Source organism: Pogonomyrmex barbatus, unplaced genomic scaffold (assembly GCF_055798465.1).
Source record: "Pogonomyrmex barbatus isolate J1 unplaced genomic scaffold, ASM5579846v1 scaffold5, whole genome shotgun sequence".
Lineage (NCBI taxonomy): Eukaryota > Metazoa > Arthropoda > Insecta > Hymenoptera > Formicidae > Pogonomyrmex > Pogonomyrmex barbatus.
This window is the reverse complement of record NW_028297149.1, coordinates 8,242,024-8,262,681: the sequence shown is the minus strand read 5'-3', so window position 1 is coordinate 8,262,681 and position 20,658 is coordinate 8,242,024. Positions and strand designations below refer to the sequence as shown.

The 20,658-nt window shown below is 24.1% G+C and overlaps 2 protein-coding genes across 2 annotated transcripts in view; one reads left to right on the top strand and one right to left on the bottom strand.

The window, feature by feature from the left end:
• The window catches only part of LOC105426332 (neuropeptide CCHamide-1 receptor-like), a 31,466-nt gene extending 16,818 nt beyond the window's left edge, over positions 1–14,648 (bottom strand). Inside the window, exon 1 of the mRNA XM_011637509.2 lies at positions 14,537–14,648. The gene's annotated coding sequence lies outside the window, so the exon portion shown is untranslated. The remainder of the gene's footprint in view (positions 1–14,536) is intronic.
• LOC105426347 (neuropeptide CCHamide-2 receptor) overlaps positions 1–20,658 on the top strand; it is a 91,348-nt gene that overhangs the window by 28,183 nt on the left and 42,507 nt on the right. The gene's annotated exons all lie outside the window — the stretch shown is intronic.

The following is a 20,658-nucleotide window of genomic DNA, read 5'->3' as shown; positions in this document are numbered from 1 at the left end:
TAGTAACAATTGCATCATAAAAAAAATTTATTCTGCACGTTTATTCTGTTTACGTAGCATAATTATGGCATAGTAGGTTTAAGAGCGTAGGTCAAGTATATAAACTATTGGAATTTCACAAGAGGACTGATGTAATCTCGTTACTATTTGCTTTGTAAGGTTATCATAAGAAGCAGATACTTTTGTTCGTCTTGTGTTATCTTTCAGCTATCCTTAAACATATTTACCCGCTCTTCGCTTTCTCACATCTCGGATGATCTTGCGATAAAAATCTCTTTTTATCTCGTCTCGTTGACACATATTTAAATGATATTAGTTGATGAAAAGAGCTATTTCGATAATAAAATATTAATGTTTAGACATGTAGATATTTTTACTCGCTCAAAATAAGGATCACATATGCACTTTATAGCAGATTTAGAAATGGAAACAGTTATTGGAAGCTATAGAAGTACGCAATCTTGAGCATGTGATGTCAGAACTCCATAAAATATGTATATAAAAGAAAATTGAACTAAAAATTTTATAATATTAAAGCATTTCTTTAAACGGCACTTTTAGATTGTACAAATAGATTATTTTTCAAAATTCGAAATTTATTGTGAGTTTTGATTAATCTACATATATATATTATTTGGATAATTTTATTTTATTATATATAAATATAAAAATATAATTAATTATATAATTATATTTTTAATATAATAAATTTTTATTTCATATATACGCATACACACATACACACACACACACACACACACACACACACACACACACATACACACGAAATATATTCTACATTCTGATTTCTAAAAAAATAAAATTTTTCTAAAGAAAAATAAAATTTATCACAAATATATCATAAAATATATCAATTTTTTTCAAAATTAGAAGAAATCATATTTTATTCTTTTCTGATTATTATTTTGAAATATCTTTAAGTCACAAAATAAGATGCAAATAAATAACTTAATAATTTTTACACATATATTTTATGTAGTCAAGTTAATTATTTCTAACATGAAATAAAATCTGCATACATATATGTGCAGCGAAATTAAGGAATGAATCCGAAAGCTGCATGAGAGAGTACATAATCGCATTAAAGATTTACGAGCTTTTCTAGTTGCTGGTCTGTCAATTTTGTATGAATTTGCATGTTATTGCCTCTTTTGCGATATACTTTACATATTTACATTTGAATTTTACATTCATTTGCACAACTGAAGTTAGATTTAATTTATCTAGGATTTTTATAATAGGCCAAATAAAGTGATAAAAAATTAATTAAAAATAATGTTCATAACAAATTTTACTATTTGTTTTGTTATTTTTTTTATTTGAAAAACGATATTCAAATGTTGATAAAATATTAAATCCAAAATGATAATATTATAACAATATATGACAGAAATATAATAGAAAAGAAAAAAATAATCACATTCAATTAGATGAAATGATGTAAATATATTAATTTTATAATTTTATAATTTAATGGTAGCGTTATTGATATAATAATAACATGGAATTCTTCGAAAATTGTGTAAATAAAAATTAAAATATAAAATTGAATTATTAAAAACAGTTGATTGTTTTATCTTTTCGGTGTTTTATATTATACATTCAAATATATTCTATATATCATTTATATAATAATTTGAATGTAATATTTATATAACTTTTACAATTTAATTTTATATATAAGTTTTAGAGGCAAAAATTAAAAAGAATATAAATTTATTTTAATAAATGCAATAAATTTTGATGACATCCATAAAAGAAAATTTAGAGAGAAATTTTTGTATATTTTTCATTTTTTCCAAAAACGTATTATTCAAGTTTTATTATTAAAGAAAGTTAAATTAGATTTTAGTCTTAAGGTTTGACAAAAATATTATTTAAAATATATAAAATATTTATGTTACTAAAATTTCTAATTTTTATAAACTTATACAATTTTTATAAATGTACACAAATTAATTTTTTTTATTCTGATTTTCTGTTTTTATTCTGATGTTATGATTAATGTTTTAAAGTTTCTACAATTAATAATAACATGAAAGATTTATGATTATATGTAGTCATAAAAAAATAAAATTTAATTGCGTTGGAAGTTGAAAATACATTATAATTAAATTACATTAAAATATAAAGGAGATATTATTTTCAACATTATTTTGTTAAATTTTTACTTGTAAATAACTTTTTTTAAAGTTTGAACATATAATTAATAAGTCACGAATAAATTAATATTTTTAATCAATAATTATATTATAAAATATAACTACTACTTAAATAATATTATTGCCTTTTCAAAATTTTTTGAAATTTTACACAATACTCAATATGAGTTTTTTAATATTTTATTTAATTTCTAGCTTTTTGATTATAAGATCTTAACAAATCTCACAATAAACAGAAGACCAAATCGTGAAAAGAATAAAAATAAATTGCTACAAAATTTATTTAAATTATTTTACAAAATTTATTTAAATTATTTATTTATAAAATAAGCTTGTTTCTTATTTAGTTTTCTTCATTATAATGTAAAGTAGAAGAACTTTCTTAATTATAATTAAAAAATTTTGTAATATGTCTACATTATGATAACTAATGTTTTATTTATTGCTTATCACTTAAATGATCAATTTACAATTTGTTTAAATTGTATATTTTATAAACAAAATATAAGGAATTAATTATCTTAGTATTGCTTTTCATATTACATTGATATAATTGATTGAAATTTGAATATGTCACATAAGAGAAAAAGTTAGCAGAAATCATTTATTTTATATTTTATTATATATGCTTACTTAATCCTTTTGTATATTTTTCACAAAAAATTAACGACAGAATTAGTTTTCGTCTATTTCTAATATTCTGTTAAATATATATATATATATATATATATTAGTAAACAGAAATCTGCTGCTTAATTCTTAATGCATTAAAAACAATTAAGATATATCTTATATTACGTAATATTATTAAATTTATTTTTTTAATTTTAATATAATAATAATAATTTAATAAATGCAAAGTTTTGCAAAAGAGGTAATTCGAGACGTTTTTAAAAAGTTACTAAAAAATTAATGTGCGGAGTATTCAAAAACTTGTTTCTAGATGATTTGAAATTTCCAAAATTTTAATTACTAGGATTATGTATTAACATCAAAATCGGAAAACTTAAAATTAATTCATAAATATATAATTCCTCTTCAATTAAAAAGGATTTAAATTTAAATGTTTTTTCTATTTCAAGAGGAACATTTCTAAGAAAACATGAAAAGGAAACAATATTGTAAGACTATTTCATATTTTAGATTATTGAGATATAAAATGTTTTTTTATTTAAACTTAAACTGTTAATAATAAAGAATAGCAATCTAGCACATGTATTGTAATTTTAATATCTAAATTCTTTCCTTTAATATAATATAAATTTTGTGTCTACAACTTTTTAATTTTTTATTTTTTATTTTTATTTTTTTTTTGAATGATATGTGACATAATAGTAGCGACGATTAACTAAAACTTATACATATGACGTGAGAAAGTCATAAAACATTAACTTAACCTTTAATGTACTTTTTACGAGTGTAATAAAAATGCTTTTTATGTGCATCGATTCGTTTCAATATAATTCATATTAATTTTATTTTCTATTATTATATGACAATATATATATATATATATATATCCGGTAACTAATAATTGTCATACGTTAAATTTAATTCTGCAAAATTATATTTTTACAAAAAAACATGCAATTTTAAATAAAAAATCCATTGATTTACTTATACATATTTGATATCCTGCTATCGCATATATCGTAAACGTTGCAGCTTCTAGTTTGAACAGATTATTCTTGACACCTTTGCGCTCATAGTTTTACGAAAACTGTTTTAGTATTAACTACTCCATAACCATGTTTATGTGTATTTGTTTCTACTATTTTTATATATTTCACAAATTATTTCTATTTTTAATAATAAGAGATTTTATGATTACGATTTTACAGATTAACTTTATTAAGTAAATAGATTGATTTAGCGTTAGCATTTATTTGAAGCGTAATGTCATCATAAAACGTTATGGAGTAGTTAATACTAGAACAGTTTTCGTAAAACTGTGAGCGCAAAGGTATTGAGAATAATCTGTTCAAACTAGAAGCTGCAATGTTTACAATATATGCGATAGCAAAATATCAAATATGTATAAGCAAATCAATGGATTTTTTATTTAATTGCACAAAATGATTTAGCATTTTTTTTAACTTTTTTGAAGGATAACCTTTACATTTCTAAAATATTAGTTTAACGTACATGCAATAACATTGAGAAATATAAGCTGCACTATAGTGTAAGTGCTTTGATGAAATATTTACTAGCGCACATATCACTGTTATATCAATCGCTGTAAATAAACAAGACATTTATATACTATGTGAGAAAAAAATTGTATACATCTTTGATCTCTATTGACATTATAATCCAAATAAAAGTAGAAAAAAAATGTGTACAGTTACATATACGTATATTGATATATATAACTAAATCATTCAGATTTCTTTTGCTTTTCCAATCAAATATGTATTATATTATTGGAAAATACAACAGAATATGCACAGCATTTATTCTAAAGAGCAAGTCATACATAATGGACATTTTGATAGATCAGATCTTCATGCTATAATGGATCTGATGCATAAATCATGTTCCATAATGTCAAAATTCGCATTACAAAAACGGATTGTGTGTTGTGAACGGAGTGTGAATTTTGAGAATTGACGAAACGTGAACGTAATCAGTCGATGATGCAAAAATTTGAATAATTACACTAATCGAGAATCCGATCACAAAAAACATGGAAAAATATCGTTTAGATTTTTGAGCGTTTTATATATATTTATTTCTTTTTACACACATATCGACTAAAGAAATATTTTTGCTTCCAGGACATGTTTGTATATTTAGATTGGTTTCGTGAATTCTATATGACTGTAGAATCCACTTTGCGAATTTGAGGAAACTCATTGGAATATACAACGCATGAGTTACAAACTCGACAGATCCCAAGCTTTTATTGTGAATTACTATTTATAAATTTGGACGCAATATACACTTCTATACGATTTTTAGACCTATTATTATTATTTCTTAAACATGAAGAAATATGGAGAAAGGAATATGATGGCAAACAAAAAGAATAAAAATTATAGAGACTAACTTAAAAAGTTAATTTTAAAAAGAATTTGAAAAAAAATGGTTGAATACAAGTTGTATGCAATATAATATAATTATAAAACAATTATTACGTAAAAAATATTGCCGTTAATTCCGCATTAATTACTTGACAAACATTATTTTCATAAATACACAATAATCGAAAACGATAAGTTTATTTCCGATTTATAATTGATAACCAAGCATTATTACGAATATCTAAAAAAAATCAAACTTTTGCAAATTAATGTATACAATAGAATTCTATGCTATTTCATTGTTTCTTTTTAATATAAAAGACAGATTTAAGTAAACATGAAATTGAGATATTTTATTAGATAATTTACAGACAGGATTGCGAATATCGACACAATTTATGATTACAAATGTAATCATAAATTGAATCGCAAGAAAAGCATCAAATATTTAAATACATTATATGTAATAATACGTGAGTATCATATTTTTGCTATATAAAATATATTTGCAATTCTATTTTCATATATAATAAATCTGAAATACTACAAATACAGTTTACGTACGTCATATTTGATTAACAATACAGACAAATAAAAACGACAAACATGCAAAAACAAAAATCATTAATTATAATAAAAATATTTATTAAAGATAAGGAAGAATAAGTTAAAGAACAAAATTAAATTTAAATACTCAGATACTTGGACATTTACACTGAGTCTTCTTTAGCAAGATAAAATTTATTAAGCAAAATTTATAATAAAATTACATAGAAATCATATATCATTACTCAAATTTGTTCTTAATAAATATTTTTTTTATTATTAATGATATTTTTTTGCTTGTTTGTCGATCTACTTATTTTGTATTGTTCCACATATAGGAGGCTATATATTTGATTTAATTTTAAAGAATAGAACTTATGGAGAATGTTTTAATCGAGTATATACTTCTATATTTAATTTCAAGAAATATTGAGAGCTTGTAGATAAAATATTGATAATATATGAAGCTTTACGAATTTTAAATTGCTAACAGTATCTTTGGTATGGTGGTTTCCGTGGTTACAAAGTAACATCCAATGGCAATTTTTCAACAGTACTGTCCACATGTTATTGACATACGATGTATTTCCGATATTGATTTATTGAGATAGAGATCTCCTAATATTGAAATAGAGATCTTTTATTTCTCTTAGCGACATGGCAGATGTCATACATCTTGGATAATGCATTTTACTTAGCACTATGAAAAAGTTATCTGAAAGTTAATGAAATTCTAATGATAAGAAGTCAGTGTTAATTTCCTTGATGTTTAAGTTCAACATGCATTTCATGGTAAGATCTAAAGGCTATATAACGGATATTGCGGAAAGTTAGGCGTACAGGGATGCCAAAGATATTAAGATTCATAATTGAGACAAAGTGATCGTCCTTTGCATTATAAACGTTGTGATTAAAGAAGAAATTGAAGCCGATAATCACCATGAGATAGGACATGAGAAAAATTAAAGAATTTTGCAAGAAAAGCAATTTAATACTGCTATTTTCAGGTACATTTTTAAAGCAATAACACAAATATATGGACCGCCTAAATATGTGCATGTTAATAAGCTTGCATTTAAGCAGCTTCTCGCATAGGATAATATATTATTGCAACATATAGTAATTGTGTAGCGAGTATATGGATTCTCATTTAGTATGTTATATGCTTTAATGTGAAAGCTATAATGAAGAAATAACGCGATTAACAAATTGTAAATATAAGAAATTATGGAAAAAAATAAGATCGATTTCATACAATGCTTCATTGCATATTGAACTTGCTTGGACCAATTTTTCATGTTTATCTTTTTTGCATTTTTTATTTTATTTTATTTTCCGTTGTTTTTTGATTGTTAGCATTAGTTTTTTGGTTAAGATTGACATCGACAATAAACCGATAACTCAACGAGGAATTTGAAGCTATTTTCTGACTCTCATTAGATCTTGTATCGATATATCCCAGTTTTACCATTATGATCCTCGTTATTATTATTGTCGTCATTAATCTCAACGTCAACATGTTTTTCTTGCAATACAATTTGTGACTTTCCACATTATATAGCGTAAAATTTGTGTTCTACATTTAACAAAACAACTCCTAATTTATAATAAAAAACAGACATTCCAAATTGGAAAAAAATATTATTACAATAAATATTACAACAAAAGGCAAATAAAATTATATGTTTGTTAGCAATGGTTATTGTATTAGACTGACGCAAAAGATTTATCGTTTTTCTGTCAAGCTTTTATTGTGTTAAATAAAGTTAAAAATCGGTGTTTTTTGGAAAAACAAAATTGAAAACAATTTTTTTTTTAAATAAAAAAGACTTCTAAAGTCTGTAACAATAATTTGATTTGAATTTTATTGAAACATTATTTTCTTTCTCTTTAACAAATACATCTTTGATATCAATTTAATATATTTAATATATTATTATGTTTTTTTCTTAAGTATTGTATATCATTCTTAAATTTTGATATCTCAATATCGACGTACCTACGAATTATTTTCTTTCATTACAATTCGATACCTCTTTTCGCTCAAAGTAATTTGATTGCATTAGGTCTTTGTAAGAGGATAACACCTGATAGGAGCGTACTCATCGTAGAGTTAACCTTCGAACTTTTTACCTATGATTAATCCATTACCTCCATAGTTACATTTATAAATAGAGGGTACGTTCAAAGTTTTATCACGCGTTGGCGGTACACGCTGCTAAATTGCGGTATGAAGTTTCGTAACAGTGGGTAAGATGTGCGAATGGAGGGGGTGCGGCTGGTGGTTGTGGGTTTCCGATTTGAATGTGAACACGCGTCGACGAAAGTTTTCACGTTAAATTGACACTATTTTCAAGGGATTTACGTGCAAATTTCGTTCGACGCGTTCCCATGATCTTCCTGAAATATTTAGAGAACGCGCCATCAGCTCTAACTACACATCAGTTACCTTTGCGTCAGAATATTAATGAACCACAAAGAGAACAGATTCCCGAAGCGGCGCGCGCTCGAATCGTTTCTAGATTTATCGTACGAAAGTCGTTTGCTCGATCTTAATTGGATTTTAGTTGAAGACATGACGTTTCATTGAGGGATATCTTTTTCTACATATTACACAATAAATATTTTTTAACAGTCTGCATCATTTTTGCGAGTGTAAATGTTAGCTTTGTTCTGTTACATAAACAAACATCTCGCAAGCGATTCATGATTCAAGTGTACTTGACTTTTTAATTAATCATATATTCTATATATTTAATGCATTTTTCATTCGTTAATGTCACGATCCACCGATAAATACTCTAAATTGCTTCTATTGCGGAGATACATCAATGCAGTTTGCATATTTAATCAATTTATGTATATGCATGTATATGTGGAATATATTCGTTCGATCTTTGATATAATTATTATATATTAGTCTAGTCGTATAATCGCATTATGCAATTTTCCATTTAACGTGATATGATATAACGAATAATGATATATTAGAATAAAAAAGTGGAAATACATTATCATTATATCAATAGATTTTATATTAGTTTAAGAATAATCAATTCTTTCGAATGTGTCACACAGACATTAGGTGAACTAAATATGAATAACAATAAGTCGGAGATACTTTAATAAAAAGGAAATGTTACGACAATTGCGTATTTATATAAAGTTGAGATATTAAATTTTAGGAACGAGATAAGAACGAGATGATCATTTTCTCTCTCTCTCTCTCTCTCTCTCTCTCTCTCTCTCTGTCTCTTTTTTCTAAAATAATTTTAAAACAATTATTAAGTTAAATGTTATAAAATTTTTAAATACATCAAAAAAAACATTTCCTTTAAATATTAATATGTATATCAATAGTATGTATTAATATACATGCAACTGAACAACTTGCAATTTGTACGAAATGCAAAGAAATGACTAGATTTACGCACTCCAGAATATTGCACAACAAGAAATTGAACTTAGGTACAGCATCGAAGAGAGATTGTTGTTATGTACTCTATACACGGAATGCTTTGTAGAAGTCCCGCAATTTAGAGTCGATTTTGCCTCAGTGAAAACTTAGCGTAATGTTATTATTTGCCACGAACTCGATGTTCCAACAACTGTCATCTTAATTAAACGATCCCAATTTAAAGAGAAAGTACGAAAGGGAACATATTGTGCAGAAAATATATATTCAATATATATTCAATATATATTCAATATATATTCAATATATATTCAATTTATTTCTTCATGAGTTATTTAATTAATTATGAAAACACATTTTGCATGCGTAATGTTTTATTATATTTTTGATATTTGCGAGATTTAATAGTATCTAGTATGCAGAAATTGTCACATAGATATTCAGAAAACAATAGAGTTGATTGCACTGTGATATAGATTCACGAGAGATCGAATACAAACGTGATCTTACCAGTTTGTTTAAAAATTCACGCGTTGTCACAATTTTATTTCTATTTCATTCTATCGAGTTTCTTACTGGAATAGTTCTGTTTTATAAAAAGAAGGTTTTATATAAAGAAAATTAAAATTAAATTTAAAATTAAAAAGAAAATTAAAACTTTTTTAATAATAGACTAGGAAGTTTCTTTTCTGCCGAAAATGTAAAGAAATGTAAAAAAATTATAAAATGATTCGCTTTTATTTGTATTATAAATTGAGGCGAGATTATGCGTTTAATGTAGAGTATTATTTGTAAAAGCAAATTTTATTTAAATTTAATATCCATATAATGTAACAAAATAAAGAATAAGATTTTTTGCTCATTAAGGCTAATAAGGATAAAATATAATTGGATAATATAATTTTTTCGAAATAAATTTTTACAAAAAGTAAGGTCTTGTAAAGTAAAAATCATGCTAACATCGTTATATATAATCTTGTTAAATTTTGTTACAACAAAGCTAAATTAATGTCATTACAAAAGTTTTTATTAATGAATTAACTTAATAGTAGAATCTGTGTAATGATAAATATAAATGAAATATTTTTGATTGTAAAATTAATTTAACTAGCTATATAAAAGATTGTATAAAAATAACTAGCAAATCTTTGTCACGCAAATCTTTGAAACGTAGATTGCATTAAAAGATTTTCCTTAATTTTCGGTGATAGCAATATATTCTTCATGAATTATGTAGAAAGATAATTGGTTTAACATAAATAATGAGCAGAAACGTGAGACAAACTAAAATAATGAGAATAGTCTCTTTACCACAGATGTATCAACTTACTTGTCTCCATTATAATCTTCAATTAACCGTAGATTGCTAAGCAAAGACCTTGATCTAATTACAGGATATGCAGAACATCATGCTAACGTTTTTTTCAATAGATAACTTTTTAAGTTATTTCTCAATGTATTAGACTGTAGACGGATGTTTAAAAATAATATATTCATAATTTTAATGTAAATATAATATTTATAATTATAATTAATTATGAATATATAAATTAATAATAAATTAATATACTTAAATACAATAAATTAATTTACTTAAAACTATATATGAGTGAAATATTTAAAATTATAATAGAAAAATTCAATTTTTCTTTTAATTCTTTGTTTATTTTGGATATTCAATAATATATGGGATTGCACAAGCATATGTAATCATATAATATAGATATGCAGATATCTTAATTAAAATTATAATTGCGCCTGAATCACTGTTGAATGATACAACAAATTGAATAAATTAATATATATTCTCGCTATTTGATGACAAAATTATAACATCTATTTCCGCTAATCAAAATTCATGAAAGTCAAAATTTCATATTAAATAATAGTATTAACTTCTACAGCAGTATCGTAACTTCATCTCGTTTACTTGTATAGTTTGATGCAAGGTTCTGTAACGGAATCCGTTAAAATGCGACACACGTTTTATCACAGAAAAAGTAGTTTAACCAACGTAAACGTAAAGGGAATACATCTGATAATGAAAAACAAATTAATTAAAAGATTTTTTAAATTGAATTTGTCTGCTTGTTGCAAGGAGGTCTCATTACTTATATTTATTATGAAAACAGGCTCTTATGATATTTATAAGAAAGAAGCTTTTATCTCAAGGATAATTTTCTATCGACAGATTTCTATCGACAGATTTTTTTCAATCTCTCCAATGCTGTCAAAGCGGATAGCACAGTGGACAAATATTTAGTTGAACAAAATATTTTGTAAAAACAGTGGCAGCTGTTATATATTACATAGTAACTTATATTTTCTCAATAAATCTTTATTGCACATTGGTATATTATCGGTTTAATCATATTAATAAATTTATATTATTATATATTAATTACTGAAAACATATCAGCATTATATCTTGATTAAAAATAACAACATTTTTCTCTCTATCATTTAAATTATTTATTTAAAATATTTCCTTGGAGTTATAATTTGTCGGATCAATCTTTGTTCGCAAAGTTTTTTTCATTCAATCCTATTCATATTTTCAATTCTGTTTCACATTTTGTTGAAACATGCTCACATTTCTTCTCCGGTAGTGCACATAAACACGATATCGAAACTGTCATACAGTTAGGATGAAGTACAATAGAGAAACAAGATTTTTCTCTTGGTTTTCTACATATTACTCGGATGAATAACACGTCAACTATTTTCAACAATTTTTCAATCGTATGTAAATGTTTTGAGCAATAACATGGTAAAATTGTGTTTGCACAGAAAACCGCAGAAACAATATTCAAACATTGAATCAATATGAAACATTATGATTCGCGTTTGATTTTCATAATTATGTGACTTCAAGATTTATGGCATTATCTTTCTATGTATATTTATTTTAAACTTAAGAAAGTAACTAATATGCTTTGTACATATTTTGAAAAATTGATAGCTATGCGGATTATGTATGATCTATAAATCATATTTGTACATAATGTATGAATGTACAAATGTATAATGTATAAATATTGTTATTTATAATATTCTATTTTTTACAATGACTTATGTATGTAAACAATTATTAGCAGAAAGGGTTATATTATAATAAAAAGAAATATAATGGAAATGTAAAAAAACAGATATTAAATACTAAAGTGCAATTATATATATGTAAATACATAAAGTATATACATATTATATACATATGTATATACATAAAGTAATTATAAATATTTTATTAAAAAATATTTTTTTCTACATTTATTTTAAATTTTCTTTAATAATTTGAAAATATTATGTTTAGTTTAAAAAATTTGTGATGTAACTTTTACTAATACTATTTTTACAATCTATAATAGATTGAAACAATCACGTATATATATATATATATATATATATATATATATATGATAAGATATGATATGATATGATATAATATGAGACTCTTTTTATGTATTATTTTAGGATAATATGTATTTACATAATTATAAATATTTTCTTTCTAAATCAATTTGGGAGAATATATCTAATTAATTAGTCCGAAGAGTCTACTACACGTGATTTATATTTACAAAAGAAAGAGTATTACAAAATGCTGTGAATGAAAATTGTACGATTTATGAAAGCAAACGAATTGCAAACTTTGTTTAACGTTTAATATTTTTGCGTGAATGTCAAACATCGATATGATAGTATTTAAATGCCACAACCATACACGTCGATTTTTGAAGGCATGTGAAATATACACTTGTATAACATATATAGAAAGCCGACATATTTTACAATGATTTAGATATAAAGATAAATTTGTACCACAATGTAATTTAATATTTGGTAATGAATGGTCAAAGTTATTTTATCATTACAACTTTCTAAAATTATAATTAAATACGCACGCAAGATTAAATATGTTTTTTATTTTAATGTTTTGAAAACGTGTTTATAAAAGAATGATTTTATTTAGATAACTAAATTAATCTCGTATTAAGTTGTACGTTGTAGACAGTTGAGAAAAAGAGATAGAAAGAATCGATATCTCTAGTAATTAGCAACAAGAGAACAAATAAGAAAGTTTTGTTACATTTATTTTACATCTACATTGCGCGGCTAATACAAAATTAATACTTTAATTTTCTATTTATACTGGATCTAACTATTTTTTTTTTAATGTGGATTACGAGTTAAAAGCTTGGATATCGAATCGAAGAGTAAAAAATAGACGATGAAAAATAGAGATTGGAGAATAGAAAATTAAATAATAAAATCTATTTCTTATTTAAATTTTAATAGATTAAATTTAAGACTATTGTAATATTTGAGAATTAATTACGAAGGTATTTAATATTAAATATCTTTGATGTTAATCAAAGATATTTAAGATATTTAATATTTAATATTAAACATATGTAAAATGATAATGGTTAATCAAACTGTAATTAATGAAATTGATTGCAAATTTATTAAACTATCCATAATGAAAGAAGGCTTATCCTAAACTATCCTATATGTGCATATACATATAGGACCACTGTTTAAATATATTGAATCATTTATATCCATGGTTGAATGGATAACAGAGATGTGACACAAACAACTATGACGTGGATAGTGAATAAATCGTGCATAAATCCATTTTAATGATGAAAGTTCATATTGCTAAAATTTCTACCATAAAAATTTCGAAAATGGCAATATATATTGGGAAACAGTGAAATACATTTTATATACAAAATTCCCTTCTATTTTATCCAAAAAATTTGTATAAATAGATAAATAGTAGAAATCTTAATTTAAATAATTAAAATCGTTAAAAATTGGATTTTTTATACATTTAATATCATAAATCATATTTTTTTTAATTATTTTGATGATGATTAAAAATTATATTTTAATATGGTTTTAATTTTATTTTTATATGTATTCCAATTTTAAGTTTAAAGAATGTTGGAGCATGTTGAGAATCCTAAAATTTATTATTGATGCAGAACATTTGTTAATCACACCACACATTCTCACTATTTTTTCGCGAAGTTTACTCTATGAACCCTAAACTATCGAGTTTATTCCGTCGTAAAGTTCATTGGTAGCGCGCAAACAGAAATTTCGATATGTATAAAGGAAAAAGAACTTCTTTAGAAACACTATTCAAAGTCGGTATAATTCAAGTGAATTCACACATATTAATAATATTAATATAAAAATAATTTTTAGATTTTTATATAATAAAACGCGACAATAATATCACATAAGATATTTTTTAAGTACAATCTTCAAAATCTTGAAGGCTGAATTCATTGTAAATATACCGGTCTTCATATGTGTTTGATGCTTCAAAAACTCATTGTTTAGCGTGTACTTACATATTGATGTTTGCCATCAAAGCAAAAGTCGAAAATAGAACAAAAACGTAGAGAGTAATATGATCAGAAGCAGAGAAGAACCGCACCGGCCCGATTCCGCGACGCTACTGGCAACGGCGGGTTGATCCGCGCGAGAACGAACGCATCGTCCGCCCTATGCGATCCACCACCATTTACCCCCGGAACACAGAATCAATCCCTTGTCTACTTTTATTCACATGTATACATATTCTCTTTCTCTTTTCTTTCTCCTTTTCGTTTAAAGTAAAGTAATAATCAAGAAATATCTTATCTAAATATCTATAATATCCTATCAATGATAACTTTGTCATTCAAATCATTGAAGTATATCACATGACATCCGAAACACGAATCATTATTGATGTATAAAATTAGAGATTATATTATTACAACAGTTTGAACTTCGACTTGGAATTTTGTTTGAAAAGCTAAGAAGCAAAAACAATCAATCTAGACTTATATACTTTTGTTTTCTTATACTATCATACATTGATCTCCACTATTCTTTTAAGAAATTGGATATCAAGAGAATACTAAGAAATATATTCTTTTACTAAGAAATATATTCAGTTTTTTTTATTTAGATTTATTTTATTTAGATATTTGAAATAAATAATTGTCATTATTAAATATATATAAATAGAAGAACAAGTGAAAATTAGTTATTTAAATTATTTTACATTATAAAATAAACGTTTTGTTTTATAAAGAATGTCATAAAGAATGCTGAAATTAAAATAAAAGTTGTAATAGAAACTATTACAAAAATACAGAAGATTTATGATCTTTTATTTTACAAAAGAGTAAAATGAAGAGTTTAACATAAAATCATTTTATTTTATAATATATTATGTGATATTTTTAGATAACTTTTAGATAATTTCTGATGTAATTTTTATTATAATTTTTACATTGATATTATATATATTGACGAATTATAAATTTTGATAAAATAATAATATATTAGATTAAATAAACTTTATAATATACTTTATAATATATAAAAAAACCTTTTATATGATTCTGAGGATTAAATACTAAATATATTTTCTGTTTATTATTTCTTAAAAGCTCCTCAATTTTTAATTGACTTTGTTCTTATTGATTTCTCAATTATATCAAATATCACTTTAAGTTATTATAAGTTCTAATACTTTAATTAGTTCAAAATAAATAACAAATTAATACTAGTGATTGAAAGCGCAAACATTCAATCATGATATTCAAATAATTTTAAAAAGAAATGTTCTCATGAGTATCAACAAAATAATATATAATTTGAATATACACACATATACACGCGCGTACGCGCACACGCACCCCTCCCCCACACATACACACACACACACACACACACACACACATACACACATGATATTGAATGAGAAAATTATAATGTTTGATTATAGAACCTAGACTATAGAACCTAGTTGATAAAAGGATTCCGATGAATATATCAGTTAATTATTAATTTTGAGTTTATCAAATATGTATGTTTTGACTTTATATAGTATATAGAATTATAGTAATTTATTAATAAATTATAATATTGCATAATAAAATTTTGATGATGTTTGTAGTGTTGTAAAATAGTACACAAACATTATATGTCGCAATTTTAAACTTTTTTAAAATTTTATTTTATGTATTACTATAATATTATTATTTAATTATTAATCTGTTTATTTGAATTGCCTATTCTAATAATTATAATAATGTATTACTTATCATTGCTTATGATATAACAGTTGAACAGTTATAAAACTTTTGTATTCTGTTCTGCATTTTCCATTAACTTATGATTAATATTATTATGATGACTAATTAATTAATGAATCATGCATGTTGTACTTAATAGAATGTCTATTGAAAACTTGAGTTACTTGAGAGAGAGAAAGAGAGAGGGAGGGAGAGAGAGAGAAAGGGGGGAGGGAGAGAGAGAGAGAGAGAGAGAGAGAGAGAGAGAGAGAAAGAGAGAGAAAGAATTGACATTTTTCGAGAATCAATATATTCATAAACATTTAATAATGTAGCTTGATTAAATTATATATATTCATGTATTGCTAGAATAAACACTATATATTTGAAATAAGCTTTCCAAAATTTTTAATAAAAGATATAAAAATTTGGCTTGTATTTAAATTGTTATTAGTACAAAGACATTATATTTTACATTAAATATTATTTCTTATAATTTACTTAATTTATTTTATAGATAATTTAATTAGCAATATTTTAATCTTGTTTATAAAAAAGCATATATTTTTTATAAGAAAATTTTAATTTATTATTTTAATACATATTCATTGGAAAGAAAAGATTTATATTCTAGTAGCGTCACATATATTTTCCCATAATGATTTCAGTTATAAGATTTTTCTGTTTTGCTTTGACATTTTTCCATTATAAATATAATACAAAATAAAAAAATTTATTATTACTTAATTCTCGATGATGTATTTGATGTCATTACATGCTGTTTGTATTCAAAAAATATATTTGAGAAGAAAATGTAATTTATTTTACGTAAAATAATTTAAATAATTAATTTTCATTGCTTTTCCATATAAAACGTATGTAGTTAAATATCGTATCAAATATACATATTTACGTATTTGCATATTTGCAAAAAGTTAAAAGATTATTTTATTGTATGTTTTACATATACTATAATTTCACAATAATGCAGAACAAACTGTAACTAATATTTATGCATATATTCGCATACAAAGTAACGTGAAAATATTATATTTCAATACATCCATATACAATCTTACATTATTAGATATTATGGTATTATTTGGCAAGTGGTACATTACGATATAACGTACTACTAACGTACTAAATATAATACAGTTGCATATGGTACATTACCAATAGGAATGCTCAAATATTTGTATGAAAGCAACAGCATCAAAGTTTCATGCATTGCATTGTTTGGTCACAACAAGAGATAAAAAACATTTCATCATCTAAAGTGTTTTTCCTTCCTTGCTAATAAGACAATAATATTTTTCTAGCGCTTTGCATTGATTAATTAAATTTTATTTCAGTTTATAATGTAATTGTCTCTTACAACAGTTTTTTTTCAAAATTAATATTTCTTAATATTTATATTGTGTATTAAGGAAAAGTAATTAATTGATAATATTATCTTCTTTAACAGAAAACATTTGAATCTTTCCTGGAAAATATTATATTATTTAACCGTGTTGAAATCCATTGAAATTATGGAAAGTCAAATATTCGTGGAGAAAAGAAGTTCCTCTATATAGCTTCCTCTGACTATTGTACATGTGCAAACTAATTTAATATTCAATATGAGAAAAATTGCTATGTACTTAATCTTGTTAATTGTCTTTAATTATTATTTACATAAGGAAATTATATTAATTTATATTAATCAATTTTCAATTTATAATCTTTTCCATAATAAAATTTATTTATTATAATTTTAATTTTATATTTGTGATATTATATAAATATAAATATATAAAAAAGAAAATATTGTCTATTATATAAATACATGTCTATTATATAACACATGTTCAAACTTTTTTATTACAAATATATAACTAATTAATTTATTTGACATGTTACATATACTATTTTATTTTATTATAACTTTAATTGTTAAAATATTTTGTTAAAAGAAATGACAATAATAATTAAATGACATATTTTCGTAAAGAGATAATTAATTTTAAAATTGATAACCAAAATTTCAGAGATATGTTTCATTTCACAGAAGCAATATATCATAAACGAAGATCCGAGAAATCCTAAAGTATATTGAACAAATCTTGGTATTTATATATCAAAAACACATGAGAAATAGCTCTCGAAATAACAGTAATATCGGCGTAATATGTTATATCAATAAAAGTTACCTTTTCAGTATTATAAGAAAATGAAACATCAATTTTTTTTTTCACTTATTCACTTATTCACTTCGCAAATATTATCACTATAAAGAGATCTCATTGAAATTGACTGCTAAGAGAAGCACTGCTAATAAATCGTTTTCTTTTATCGTTTGCATTTCTCTTGCAGATTTTAACAAAATATAATGTTTCTTAATCCAAAATTCAAAAAAAGAGTTGGAATAAAACGTATATATAATGTTGAAAGATAAAAAATCGTGTATGTACGTGATTATATTTATATACATATATAAATGTAAAAAGGGATCTCACATCTAGTATATTAACAACGTGCGAGAATATTTTAAATAGATTTTAAGGTTCACTTAAATAAATATACAGTTTTCTTTCAATCCTGTGAATAAATAGGAAAGGAATTGCGAAAACATTTTCTTTAAGATAAATATAAAAATGTTATGATAAGGAAGATTATATGTATGTGACAGATTAAAGTCTGGTGATGTACAGACTGTTTGAAGTAAAGCTAGAAGGTCGACATTTTCATTTAGCATTACAATTTAAAACATAAGTATACCAGGATATATTTCTGATCTCTAGAATTATTTGCTCACACAACGTTATAAAAAATAAAAATTAAAGCTGCGTCATAACAATTGTTTAATTTTTATATTTTATATATTTTATTTTCTATTTTATGAATCAATAATGTGATTTTATGATCCAGTGGTATGCTTGTGCCTGGATAAGTTCAACTGATGATATTACTATCATGAATATAATTAGAAGTTAAATTATTGCCTGAAGCTTTTATGCATAACATGTATTTGTAAAATATTTAATATTAAAAAATTAAATGTTGGAAGAAGAAAACGACATTCAAAATATAATTATTATAAGAGAATTGACTTGACGATCAAGGAAATGTGAATTTATTTCTTTTAATTTTTTTTTTCTGCATTATCTACTTTCTTCGCTCTTAGAAGAAGAAAAAAAGTCTCTCAACCTCAATTTAACGTTTGTATATCTTCATTCACTCGTTTTCTACACTATTTATCCGCTCTCATATATTTTGCTTTAATGTAGTAAGGGTACAATCGCGAAGAAACTTACCAGCGTCCTAATTATGTTTTATATGTGTTACATTATATTCATTTTACCCCAATTCTTCTTTTGACATATCACAAACGTGTTTACATAGAGTATGTTACATATAATGCGTTTGTTATTAAAATATACTCTTTTTAATCACTGTAATACTGCAAACGGAGAAGCACTGTACACAATGTTCAGTTAAGTATTCCGATAAAACTGCGCTTATTATCCCTGTACGCTCTTATCTGAAAGCAAATGTACACGTGGATTCGCTACCGCACATAGTCCGTTGGGCTAATCGTTCTACACCGGAACATCGCACTCGAAATTAATACACATTTAAAAATTGATAAAATACATGAAGTTCTTTGAAATTAAAAAGCAGCATTTATATCTTAGCATTAAAATAGACATATACGGAAATTTTTAATATGAATGAATATGTGTAAAGAGTGAATGCATATAGAGTTTATTCATAAATCGTAAAATAAATTCTCGTTGAATGCTTAAGTTTTAACAAAAACCTATTCCCACTTTCCAATAGAGAGAAAACTAAGCAAAGAAGAAATAAAAAATTTCCTAAAAATATCTATTTTTAATAAAATTTTTGTTTAAATATGGAAATATTTAATAGAATCAATCATTTTCTTTTGTAGAGTTATTTGTTTATACAGATTTTGCATTTAAATTTGTAAAAAGTTATTGGAATTTAAATTGAAAATATCTTAATAAATTTACTTTATATCTCACGCTAATGTTATTATTATCATGCTTCTGACATGTATAAAAAATACGTTTATTTCTGTATCATTTATATATTATTTATGACTTCGTATATATTTTAATAAATGAAAATTTTATTAAAAGACGTATGCATATAATATAAGAAAGGATGAAAAAAATCATTAAATATAGTATCTAGAAAGCTTCATGATCTTGATTGTGTACCGTAAGTAGAATAAGAAACATTTGAATTTATCGGATGACATTTTGTACAAGATCTTCTAAACCGGCTGCGTTGCCATTATCGATCACTCTCATTTGGTTGTACTTGATTGCACTTTTGTCACAGTAGATAAAGTAGCGCCTAATTATCAAAAATAATATCCTATTATAATATTGACA